The 13,490-nt window shown below is 41.0% G+C and overlaps 1 protein-coding gene across 5 annotated transcripts in view; it reads right to left on the bottom strand.

The window, feature by feature from the left end:
• Positions 1–11,647, bottom strand: part of OTUD7B (OTU deubiquitinase 7B) — a 57,056-nt gene extending 45,409 nt beyond the window's left edge. The window contains exon 1 of one of the 5 annotated variants that reach the window (XM_058539016.1): positions 11,364–11,449. The gene's annotated coding sequence lies outside the window, so the exon portion shown is untranslated. The other 4 variants (XM_058539019.1, XM_058539018.1, XM_058539017.1 and 1 more) reach the window with 4 other exon arrangements.
• Between the last annotated feature and the right edge of the window lie 1,843 nt (positions 11,648–13,490).

Below are 13,490 nucleotides of genomic sequence, written 5' to 3' on the forward strand. Positions count from 1 at the left end.
GATATCCAATAGAATGATTGTTGTTGATGGTAACCACTACTTTGGACAAGTCATTTAAATTTTCTCGGCCTCATTTTCCTCACTTAGAAAATGATGACAATATGTAAATTTCCTTTCAGTTCTAAAATGCTATATGATGGTAAATATACTACTACACAGCCTGTATTTGTTTCTCACATTTCTTTTCTTCTCTACATGTATTTATATATATATAACTATGTTCTATTTAACCCAGAATGTAAATTCCCAAGGGGCCAATTCTTCTACTACTTGTTTAGTTTATTTACTGGGTGACACTTCCTTGGCATCTCCTTCGAGCATCTTGTCCAAATTCCAGCACACAGCAGGTGTTCAGTAGAAAGGAATTTATAGTCTCAACCAGGCAGCAAACATCAAGGGAAAGTTGTGTAGATGATTTTTTTCATCTTAATTTCCATAATGAACTAGTACATTATAAAAAATTACAAGACAATGTGAGAGGGAAGGAATTCAATGTTGTTAAAATGAGAGGTCACTTTGTGCCAAATAGCCAGGAATTTATTTTAGGCAACCAAAGCTAGGATACAGCAAATCTTAAGTCTAACTCTCAAATTCTATTTTCAGAATTCTGATGAGTATGGGAAGTCTCTATCCCTGCTCAGTAAACAGGGACCAAGTATTCTTCATGGCAGATAATCTTGTCCTTAATATTGATGGAAATTTTCAGAACATAAATAGTCTAAAACTCAGCCAGGTGAGCTCCCAGTTCACAGAAGATGAAAGCAAATACTCACAAAGGGACTCATAAGAGCAGGCAAGTTTTTAAAACAGATGAGAACTTGCTGTCTAAAATATTTTTGTTAGCAGCATTATATTTTCCCATTGTCTTGCCTCAATTCCTCACATGGGACTATCTTCATGTAAATATCAAGACTTACACTAAAGCCTCAGAGGAATTCTCTTCTTTTCCTTTGATGTCAGTTATTAATGATTCAAAAGGCACTAGTAGACCAACTCATTTAAAATGACCCTGACTTTTCAAAGAAGAACTATTTTAGGACACAAAACTGATACTTCCAAAGCTGAAGTCTATATATGATGTTTTCCAAGTAGGTATGCAGCCTGGATACAACTTTGATATAGTTAAGGTATAAGGTTTATAAAGGATTCTAAGCCAGGTTTTGAAGGATGAGAGAGAAAACAGAACCTCTTTAGATGTTTATACCTATCCCCTTTTTTCCATTCTATTCCTCAATCCTATTCTGTAATATCTGCTAACTCCTACTACCTACTCTGTTTCTTTGCTCTTTCCCCTGATTTCTGCATCTCCCTCCCCCCTTATCCTAAGAACTGTTTGGGGAACCACAGGTAAGAGTCTGGTGCAGGAGCCAGGGCTCTTGCCCTCTTCCCTGTTAAGTCTCCAAAGAAAATCAAGGGCCACAGGCAATTTTCTCTTCCATGGTTTTCCCCATCACCAGATCTCCCTTATTAAGACTAGAGAGGAGACATGTAGGTGGCAGGAAAGGGTGGGGGGAGTCATTTACTCAAAGGAACTGTAAGCTCATTAAAGCCAACTTGATCAATTACGTGTAGCTATTGACAGCAAAAGTTTTCATCTCAGGCTTATTTCCCAGACCATGCTCTGGCCTACAACCCTCACACACTCCCCACAACCTTCCCAAATATACTAGGTATGTGCTGAGAAATAAAAATGTTTTATCAAAAACTTGAGCTAAAGATAACTACAAGAGAAAATCAGTTGCAAATTAAAGGTCAGAAATGCATTTTAGAATTATAAATGGACTTGGGATTACCTACTTCAAAAAGATCCATGATAATATCTTTAGAATCCCCAAGGGGAAATCAAGACCTGACATATTAGGTGTAACCATACAAAATTGCTGATACTTGACTGCTTTCACCTGCAAAATTGCAATTTCATATAGTTCAACTTAATACTTAATTTCTTCTTGGCGGGTGAGGGAAGAGCTTCTGTGAGGCCAAAACGATGTTATACTGGGACTATATGTTCCAGAATTAAACGCTTCAAAATATTCTGCTGAGACACAATCTAGTCTCATCAATAAAAAAGGAAGGTGTCATCAAAAATATATGTACATATGTATGTACAAATGTGTATATTAAGCTTTTTTCTTTAGGGGCCAAAGAATTCCTGGTTCTCAACAGTGTTTATTAAGTGAACAGATTGGCTGCTTTTTGTCAATGCCAATATCCCATCTCCAGTGAAAGTGTCAAGACCTTGATGACAAGAGCAGAATTTGATAGCTAGTGAAATGAGTCCGGCCACAGGAGCACACTGACTCAAAGGCCATCAGGATCAATTCCCAGGAGTTTTCTCATCGGGATGATACCACGATCAATTCCCATTTCATTTCTCAGGGAATGTCTGTTCTCATCTCCTGCAGGAAGTTACTCTTGACTGCTCTTACCGTTTATACGCATTTTTATATAATTTTCAGTGCTGATTGTTTTTTATAAGCTTTATTTTTTATGGGAGCCACTATAATGCTCATAATTAAACTAAGTTCACCAACGCAAAGGATTGTCTTCATTTTTTTATTCGTTAATTAACCATTTAGTCACTAATAGTTACTCAATGCCTACTATGTATAAGTTACTGTGGCAAGCCCCAAGAAGGATACAAAGACAAAACAGACTACTTATCTGCCTTTCAAGGCGCTTACAGTGTAGTAGAAGAGGCATGCCAAGGGCACAAATGAACTAAAATACAGGAATATACAACTACCACCAGACAAGTACCAATAAAATGAGAGGTTTCAGAAGTGGGAAAGATCATAACCTGTTGGAGAAAAAAAAAAAACTCAGGAAAGTTTTCATGGAAGATGTGGTTTAAACGGGGACTTTGATGAGTAGGATTTTTTAACAGGGCAAGCCGGCGGGGCAACAGAGGAAACAGGCTTAAAGATTAGGTGATTAAATGAACTAGATCTACATGTAGATATATCTGAAAAACAATGCTGAGAGAAAAAGTTGCAAAAGGATATATACAGTATGATTCTATATATGTAAGATTTCAAAACAAAACTGTATGTCGTTTGTGCATACATAATATGTAAAAAAAAAAAAAGTATAAAACATGAAATGGAATGATACATACCAATTCGGGCCAGTAGTCATTTCCCAAAAAAGACAAAGGGGGAAAGAATGCAGAGTAAGACGTCAGCATTTTATATCTTAAAGAAAGCGAGAGATCCAAAACAAATACAACAAAATGTTAATATCCATTAAATCTGGGTTGTGGGCTCAAAATGGTGTTAGGGTTCTTTCCCTGAAATTGTCTCAATATTTAAAATACCTCATTATTCAAAATTTTTAAATTAAGAAAGGGCCAGGTGCCTGGAAGAATAGTGGAGTCAGTACCACAAAAATAGTCAGGAGCAAGATGGTTCCCCTAAACTTTAAGGGAACATTTGATTAGTTCAGTTTTAGACTGAAGAAGATCCTTCATATCCCTCACATAAAGAGGCATGGAGGCTGACAAATACAGAAAAGAAGGAAGTTTTATTGCCATCCTAAATGGGATATCTGAGGGGAGTGAGAACCACCTTCCCACATAACATAAATGCCAGTGTAATCAAGTCATCTCCCCCAAAACAAAGCCAAGGAAACTTCCAGTTACATAGGAATTCAGATAAAGACTCACTGTGAGTAGCTATTCTGTGCTTCTTCTCTCCCCTCTCCTCCCCAAACACTCACAAACAAAAACAAAATGTACCCTTGCCCACTTGAGAAAGAATTAAGAATTGGCAGCTCTGCTAAAGTGGATAGTTTCCAAACCAAGGCCCTTCTCTGGAGAAGATGTTGACAGAGCCCAGAGAAAAGAGTAAAGAAATCACAGCTCAGTTCTGAGGAAGACATATCAACGGAAGGTATCCATCCTTCCACATCCCTTTGTGTCCCAACTTTACCCAGGGGAATATAAAGACCTCTAAGATGTCCTCTATCCTGTTCTTCTGTCTTCTCTAGCAAAAATGACTAAAACAAAACATTCAAACTCTCACTTAGCACTTTAAACCCAATTTCCCTTCACAAAAATCCAGTGAAATTAAAAACACACGGAAGATTTAGAATCCAAGTATAATGACAAATCTTGTTTTTTTAGATACATACACTTTTTGTCAGTGCCCAATTTATCAGTCTATTTCTTTTACCAAAGTTTCATTGGCACAACTTAAATCTCAGTTTAAAAGAGAACAACTTGAAGGAAACTTAGCAGGAAAGACAAATACATCTGCACACTCAATAAAACAAGTACCTTGACATTCTTCTACATCTGAATCATTACAGCTGACTAACGCTAACATCGTATTCACTCCACTCCAGGGCACCCAACTGCCCCAGGTCAAAAGTCCCTATTCCTCGAGGTACTCTCACGGCAGATTTTCCTCAGCCAGACCTGGGAAAACACCACTGTTCGCTTTGGACTAGTAAAAAGGACAATCGAATGGAATGACAGAAGTCCCTCTGTCTTCTAGAACGATGCAGTGTGGCAGAATGTAACAAATACTGGAGTGGGACTTGTGAGGGAATTAGAGAGGTAAACTAACATTTATTAATCACCTACCACATTACAGCCACTGAAGACTGAATTCCAGACCAAGCTATCACTAAACTACTTCTGTGATCCTGAGTAAATCTCAGGTATTCCATGTGAAAATGAATAAGGGAGACTAAGAAAGCATAACAGTCCCTCTAGTTCTCTGATTCCATGATTCTACAAAAATGATCACTCAACAACAAATGTGTTATTGGTCAAGCATAATAAAGTTATTTAAAAAGCCTTTTGCTTTGTTCCTCTCCAATCCACCCTATACACCACTGACAAAATAATCTTTCTAGAACATGAAACTTACTCTATCACCCAATGCTTAAAAACTCTTAAATGGCTCCCTATTCACTGCAGCACAAGATAAAGCTGTCCATGATCGGCCTTACCTACTTCTCCAGCCTCATCCCTGCCCTCCAACCCTGCCCTCCAGCTATAATAGTTACTTAAAAGTTACCTGAAGAAGTCTAGCTGTTTCATTCCTTTAAGCTTTTGTTCATGGTGTTTTCTCAACCCGGAGTGTACTTCTCCCTGTCATCTCCAGGGTATATCCTTAACTCATCTTTCAAGACTCAGCTCAACGGTCATCTCCTCTGGGAGGCACTTTCCAACCTCTGCATGTCCAAGGCAGACTTGACCTTTAGGCCCCCACTTTCCCCCTACATATTTCTACTGCAGCATCTATCACACTTCATTCCATCTATATATTTACACATCTGTCCCCTCCCACTAGACCCATAAACTCCTTGTAGGTAGGACCTTGTCTGACTCATCTGTTTCCTCAGTGCCTAAGACAGTGCTTACAAGATAAGAGACATTCAACGGATATTGGATGGAGTGGGGACCAGAGGAACAGAAAGCAGGAAAGGAGAAGTAAGAACTCAATTAAGATGGCCCAAAGAGTGGAGAATAGTTAGTATTTATCAGTACTGCTATCTTCGGTCTTCTGCTCTTTCCCTAAACTCTAGTCTTCAGAGAGCTTATTCATTCTCTTGGCTACAGTCACCACATCTATGCTGATGAACTGCAAAACCACACTTCCAGACGTATTCACCCCCCTCTGACGCCAGCCTTAGGCTCATCTCTAACAGCTGGAACAGCTTTCACTTGGACGTTTCATTGTCACCTTTAACTCAACACATCTCAAACTGAACTCATCATATTCCCCTAAAAAATGAGGGAACTTTCCTAACTTCTTCATCTCAGTCAATGTCTCAGAAACTCAGGCTTAAAATGTCATAGTCATACTTGATCACTCTCCTTCATCTTCCACATCCAGTCCTCACTGATTTCAATTCTTCCTGCACAATCTCTTTCTCACTCTTTCCTCTCCTTATCCCACCCTCCATAACTCTAGCTCACGGTTCATCTCCTCAGATGTCTCAGGCGCCAATCTCCCTTCCCTCCAAGCCAATCTGTTTCCTACTATCATCATATTATTATCCTAATCAAAAATTCTCAACGATTCACTATTTTCTATGATTTAAAATCTAACCGTACAACCCGGCTTTTAAGAACCCCTATAAACATGGCTCCAAACCAGCCTAACCTTCAGTTCACTACCACTCACTGCACTCAGGTCAGTTTACCACTGCCCCAGAACAGCCCAGGTACAATCCTGTTTCCAGGCTTTTGCTTGATCCCTCTCAGCTCCAAAATGAAATGATTTTTTTATTTGCTTCATCTTCATCCCTTACACCTAATACAATTTTTATTTTTTAAGATCTGGAATAAGTTACAGTTCTTCTGTGACATCATTCATAACTACCTGACTACTCTTCTCCCAAAATACCTATGGTGTGAGGTCTGTTACTATGCAATTGCTAATATACTTTCACATTTCCAAATTTTATTTGTCTGGCATAATAGAGGCTCAATACATATTCATTCCTTCCTATTTCCCTTACGAATGGAGTATTGGACTGTAAATTCTTCAAGGGCACAAAACTGTCATTTTTCCTAGTCCTCCACAGCTCCTAGCATAGAACTAAACTCATAGCGGGTCACTAAAAATAACAGTTTAGTAATTTCTCCTATCCAAAACTATTTCTTAGAGCAGATAAGGCATAATCCTAAAAAACACAGTTGAAAATAATCCTGAACTAAACTCTATAAGTTAAGATTACTGACTTTTCCACCTCTGATTTCCAGCTCAGAAATACTACAATCTCCTGACTTAAGAAGTAAATAATAATCCTGTGCTCATGACATCACAAGCACATAGTTTGGTAGTGATTATGAGAAGGTGGGGGCTAAGCAGGGACGGAGGAAAGCAAGTCAACTGAGAGAACAAGGTTGGAAGAACAGCTGTGTGATTTTTGTTGTTTACTTCTTAAATGTGGACACTTCTCCCCATTCCTTTTTTTTTTTAATTGGCCATATTTTCAAACAAGTTTACTTGAGGAGGAAAAATGACAGATTTTCAGTAGAGCTGATATCTGGAAGAGCCTCTACAAAGCTCAAGTCCTTTGAAAAAGCCAGCTTAATCTTCATTGATGCAACATCACACAATAGGATTCCTCCAGATATTGTGAGTAAAGACTTATTCAGGCTGCCACACAGGCATCATATACCGACCACTCTTCAGCATAAGGCAGACAGCCTGAGAGGCCACACTGGACCCACACAGATGGTGAAAAGAAATTGGTCTTTATTAACATACTCAGTATAGCCCAGCCTTAATTACCCACTAACTGGATTATTCATTTTAGGGATTTCTGAGGCAAAATCTTTAACTCAAGATTGACTGTTCTTTGCCATCAGTATACTCTCCTCACCATCAGGTAATACAGACTTAAAAATGCAAATTCATTTCAACATCAGTATGGTCCCCAACACTAAAATAAATCTGGTTTAAAAATAATGCATTTTCAAACCAAGAAATTTCTCTATTAATCCTGAATTACCTAAACTAGTGCTCCCTACAACAAGAGAGATAACTGAAAGTTAAATGCACTTAAAACATGACACTATCCTTACCATAAACTCTTGAGAATCCAGGCATAGTCTTGAGATTTCCCCACACGTTGGTACAATGTGAGACAGGCAGAAGCAGAGCTCATCATAGTGAGTAAGGTGTGTGACTACAAAAACTACAAGGAATCTTATGTCTCCTGGCTGATCCCTTTAGGCCAGAATGTACCGGTGCCTGCCTGACTCCTTGTCCCTAAGTTCCTGGACCAGAGGGCTCAATACTTCTCATTAAATCCATCCTTTGTTCAAGGACCTACAATGACTCTATTGACCCTTCCATCAACACCCAACAGAGTCTGGCCTCTGAGTCCCCTCCACCCTCTTGCCTGCTCTACCCATGACTTGACCAACCCACATTCTCTCCAGTCACTCTCATTTATTCCCCCTACAAACACAACTTAGTCATTCATACCATCATTGCACACTGTACATTCTATACTTTCTGCCCAGAAGATCTTTTCTTTTCTTTTACTCCTAACACAGAACAACTACTTCATTTACTTGAATGCTCACACATATTTTATAGATAAGGATGGAAAAGTAAATTGTCCAAGGCCACAGAGTAAAAAGTAGAACCAAGATTTGAACCAAGACCCATAACTCCATAGCCCATGCCTCTTGATGACTCTTATCTACAAAGCCTCCTAAATCCATTTCAAATTTTACTAACTCAGAAATCTTCCCTAATTTATCTCATTCTTACTTTGTCAATTCAAGTTTTCTAGCCTTTACATGCTCCGTTTGTAGCAAATTAAACTTGTTTTTGTTTATATGTTGTTTCCTAAACGTTAAAGCTTATAAAAATAGTTTGCCTTCCCATTTATATACCACTTTCCTCAACCCCACCTCTGTCCCAAGGGTAAGGGAACCTATCTTTACATCTTTTATATCTCCCAAAAGCCTGTCACTGGAGCTTGGAGACTGCTTTATTCACAGGAGTGTTCAATGAGTATTCAGCAAGGATTTCTTGCTTTAAAAAAAAAAACAACAACTCCCTTCAACTATCCTTCAACTCTCTTCTTCTATCACATTAAAAAAAATCAACTGAATTCAGCCATTCATGATAAAACCACCCTGTATCTACATTCTAGTCACACAGATTTTAATTATCTGAATCTATCAGGGGCTGTTGAGAAGATTCCACAGTCTGCCATTCCACAAGTCCTAAGTTCCTATAGGAAAAATGCTGCCAAAGTCACACTTAAAAGTATTGTTTCAAGATTTTTTCCTTGATGGGATGAATGTCTGGGGTAAGAAGAGAGGTGCCCCCTTACAGTGTCTTCTGTCAGCATCCTCAGCATGCTTGAGACATTCAGGAGCTCTAAAACTTTAACCAGCGGCACTCAGTGCCCCCATAACAATCTGAAAACTTATTTTTAATATTGAGTTATTCCATCATAATTCACTTGGTTACGTACATTGAATCTCAAAATTCCAAACAAAGCCTTCAGAGAACTGGGAATAATGGTGGGCTATTGGGCTGCCCTACACTTGTCTTGGGGTTTACTCAATTCCTTCAAGCCCCACCCCCAAAATAATATATGTAGTTCAACCAGGGGAAGTTGAATACAGATATAAATACAGAAATAACTAGAATTTACTAGATATCATCACTAATACTGGCACCAACCAACTCACAAATTAAAACAATTATTGATAGTCAACACACTCTGGGAGGGTATGTGTGATTTTTAAAAATTAGATTTTACCCTCCAAATTAAATTTTTTTTTTCAAGAGGCATCCCAAAAGAAAGAGATTAAGGAAATAAAGCTTCAGGAAAATTTCCAAGTTGTTGGTGACATATCTCCACCAAAAGTCCAGCTAACAATTAGCATTCATTACTGGTCAGCCTGCCTTATACAAGTCAGCAGACAGCCTTTTCTTTGGTAAAGGTTTACTTTTTTTTTTTTTTCACAAGGGAGCCTGGCATTAAACGAAAAGGATAAGTCAAACGAGGCAACAACAGCAAAAAAATTAGTAATAGTTTGGGAACTACCTTCCTTCCATCCTCTTTCTGCTTGAATGTGCAATGTCCAATATCTGTTCAATTCTAAATTATTCATGTTAATGGATAATTATCAGCAGAAAGGTGCTGATAAACCAAAATGGAAAAAATTGAAAAATAATCTATTTCAGTTTTGGAATATCTTTTCAGCATATTTACCCTCTCAATTATTCCTAGCATGAGCTAATATTTGTATTCATTTGCAATCTCTAAGTACATAGTAACTGGCCACTTATTCAGGGAGGTGCCCGGAGGCACGCCAGGTAGCTAGTGGAAATTAGAACAGACTGGTATTCAGCTTCCAGATGAGCAACATCAATTTCATTTATTTTACAGTTCTGTTCAGCCTTCAAAATATCAATAGACTAGCTCAGCAGGTTGGTTACTAAACTTTAAAAGAACTGCTCAGAAAAACAATGAGGACAAAGAGTATAAGTGTTTGCCTATAATGTATTCATTTGTAAATTATGCAAAGCAAATGTTTAATTACAAGTCTGATTCTCCCTAGCCACTCAGCCTAAGTCCCTGCAGTCTTTTCCATCCCATCAGGAATGCAATCTCATTTACTAAGAAGGAAATTTTCTAACTGCTTTTTAAAGTTATACAGCATAGAAAACGTTTTTAAAAGATTTAGGATTAGCTGCCCTCTTGGACTAGCCTCACCACTACCTCCTCTCACCACTTTGTCCTTTCCCACTTTAGAAATAGGTTCTGAAAGACAAAGGGATCCAGTCTTCTCAAAGATCTAAATAGACAGTAAGAGAAGCCTAAGACTGAAAAATCACCAGCTTCTGATTTTCTAAACAGCATTTTATACACATACTTATAAAAGATGAGGAAACTACAAGTCAAAGTCCTGCTAATTCTTCCATTCACATTCATGAAAAGAAAACTCCCCGAAGAGTTTGCGGAGAATCTCTTACAGAAAATTTCACTAGTCAGCTTCTTTCAACTTAATTTTTATATCTGTATTGTGCCCGGAGGAGCCACCTAGACAGAGACGGACAGAGAGGGTGGGGGAGAGAGACAGAGAGTGAGAAGGAGGGAGGGAGGGAGAGAGAGAGAGGGAGAGAGAGAGAGAGAGAGAAAGACTGACTCGCAGAGCGCTGGTCCTTGCGAGCCGACAAGCTAAAAATACGCGGGCCAGTAAACAAATCCCATTCCATCCCGACCGGAGCCACACCGTTAACCTAGTAATTATGAGAAGAGGAGTGAGATCACGCAGCCCCCGGCTTACTCATCATCAGCTTCTAAAGTTTCCATCGGCTCATGGCAACTTTTCTTTTTTCTAAAGTTCATAAGCCTGCCCACACACACACACACACACACACACACACACACACACACACTTCTTTTCGCTCCCTTCCTCCATTACTGGACGCACCTCAGTGTAGCTATCAATGGGGGAGAACAAGCTTGTTTTCACTTTACTTTTATATTGAGACTTCAAAATGAATTTTATCCTACTATGGGGATAGTAGCCTGTACTCCTAAACACCTTAAAACTCCACCATCCCTCCCCGAAAGTCTAGCTGACGAGAGGACCGTCCAAACTGCCCAGCACAGCTCGCGAAGGGAGGCCGGGAACGGGGGCCAGGGCCGCGGGGCGCAGGTGAAGGGGAGGAGTAACCGGGGAAGGCTGAGATGAAGCGAGAAGAGGGCGAGAAGGGGGTCCCGGGAGACGACGGCTCCGGGTGAAATACCATCAGAAAGGAGAAGGGGACAGTGGAGATCTGAGGGTCAGAGTTCGGGAGTCTGAAGAGGCGGGAGGGGCGGGAGCAGACGGGGGAGGGTGACAGGGCGGGGGGCTCCGTTACCCTCGCGGCTCCCGGGGCAAGGCCCTAGGCCGGGGCGGAGCGCGGGGCCCGGCCGCCTCTCCTCATTCCTCGGCTGTGACCCCGGGGTCCGGCCGGCCCCTCCCCCGACGACGATGGAGGCGGAGGCGGTGGCGGAGACTGCGACCGCGGCTGTTGGTCCGCACAGGATCAGGAGTCGGAGCCAGATGGGACTGATCGAGACTGGCCTCCCCCAGTGGCTTTTTGCCTGCTCCACACCCGGCCGCCACTCTGACTCCGGCTGCTGGTTCAGGATCGGTGGCTTTCGGCTGTCCGGCCGGAAACAAGCGCCAGTTTCCGGCCGGAGCGGGTTGGTGGTGACACCCAAGCCGCCCCCGGGCCTCCTCCCGCCCCGCCCCTCCCCGCCCGTAGCAGCCCCGCCTTTAGCGCCGCTCCCCTAGCTGCGGCCAGTTTGACGCCTGCCCCGCGCGTGACCCCGTGTGTTCCTGGTCCGGGTTCCTAAAGCCCCTGGTCTGGAGAGTTCTTGAACCGAAGGTGGAGGGGTACAGGGTGGACTCTTGAGACTTTGAGATAGAGTCAGTTGGCTACAGCCCTTTGGGAAGAAGCAGAAAGAGGCGGGGTAGTTCTCGAAAGGTGAGAGGGATGAAAATACTTAGAATGAGACGACTGAAATTCTAGTTACTGTAGGCAATTATTCTGGACCGACCAGAGGAAAATTAACAGTCTCCACCCAGTTATGCGCTCTCCTTCCTTCACTCATGAAGTGAACATACCCTTCTCTATAAACACTCGATATTTATTTGCATTATGATGATACCCTATTGACATATCTGCCTTAAGACTGTTAGCACAATCGAAAAAAGTTATGTAGTGCTTTTTTGGTAGTGCCTTTTAACAGCTTTACAGCATAATTCAATAAATATTTATTTAGTCCCTACTATGTGAAAGGCACTGTGCTCATTGATATTGGGGACACAAAAATGAACAAGACATAATTCCAAACATCAAGGTTCCTATACTTTAGTAAAATACACATACATATGTATGTATGTATATGATACATATATACATGTATGTATCATATGTATGTATATGATACATATGATACATACATAAGGCAAAAGTCGCGTATGTGGTATGTGAGTTGCAATGAGCTATGGCTATGAGAACATAAGCCTTGCCTGGCACAGAGCAGACCTTCTATATTTGTTGAATGAATAAATAAATATTAGGAGAATGTGGACTGTTTCAAGTAAGAAGAGCCATTTAATAAATACTCTTTATGACAAACACAAAATGGGGCCAGCCCCTGGGGATCAAAGAAATCCTAAATTTTGGGGCCAGCCTGGTGGCGCAAGCGGCTAAGTGCCCGCGCTCTGTTGCGGCGAACCTGGTTTGGACCCCAGGCGTGCACTCACGCACCGCTTGTCAGGCCGTGATGTGGCGGTGTCTCACATAAAGTAGAGGAAGATGGGCACGGATGTTAGCCCAGGGCCAGTCTTCCTCAGCAAAAAAGAGGAGGATTGGCTTCGGATGTTAGCTCAGGGCTGGTCTTCTTCACACACACACACAAAAAAAATAAAATAAACTCCCTAAAATTTAAAAAAAAAAAAAGAAATTCTAAATTTTAATTCAGATTCCTAACATGTTGGCACCTGGTCTGCGTATTCAAAATGTTTATTGTTTCAGTTGTGCTCATTAGGCCTATTTAAAAAACAAATATTACAGCCGATTTTTCTATCTCCTCACTACTTTCTAAAATCCTCAGTTTCTAAACCGAAGGGGTGGAGCATAGAATTTTAGAATTAGCCAGCTCAAGACTGGAAAATCAACACCTGAAACAGGACACTTCCTAGACAGCTATATCTCTTTGAGATACCTTAGGTTTAGAGGTGAAGATTTAGGGCTGGGCCTAGGGCCACACCAAGGCCGAGCAGGTTAGAGTGCCTTGCATGAGGCATGCCCAGGACCAACAATACAGGTTGGCAGGCAGAGCCAGTTGGCCTGGGCTTCAAGCATGTGGGGACTACGAATTTTGGGTCCTGTTCAGCAGCAAATCTGAGGAGGACATGGTCGCCTGATGTTGATTCTAACTGAACTGCACTGATCACAGCCACCCGTTGCTCACCTATGATGAGACTTGGTCTC

The sequence above is a fragment of the Diceros bicornis genome, chromosome 4 (assembly GCF_020826845.1).
Source record: "Diceros bicornis minor isolate mBicDic1 chromosome 4, mDicBic1.mat.cur, whole genome shotgun sequence".
In the NCBI taxonomy this organism is placed as follows: Eukaryota; Metazoa; Chordata; class Mammalia; order Perissodactyla; family Rhinocerotidae; genus Diceros; species Diceros bicornis.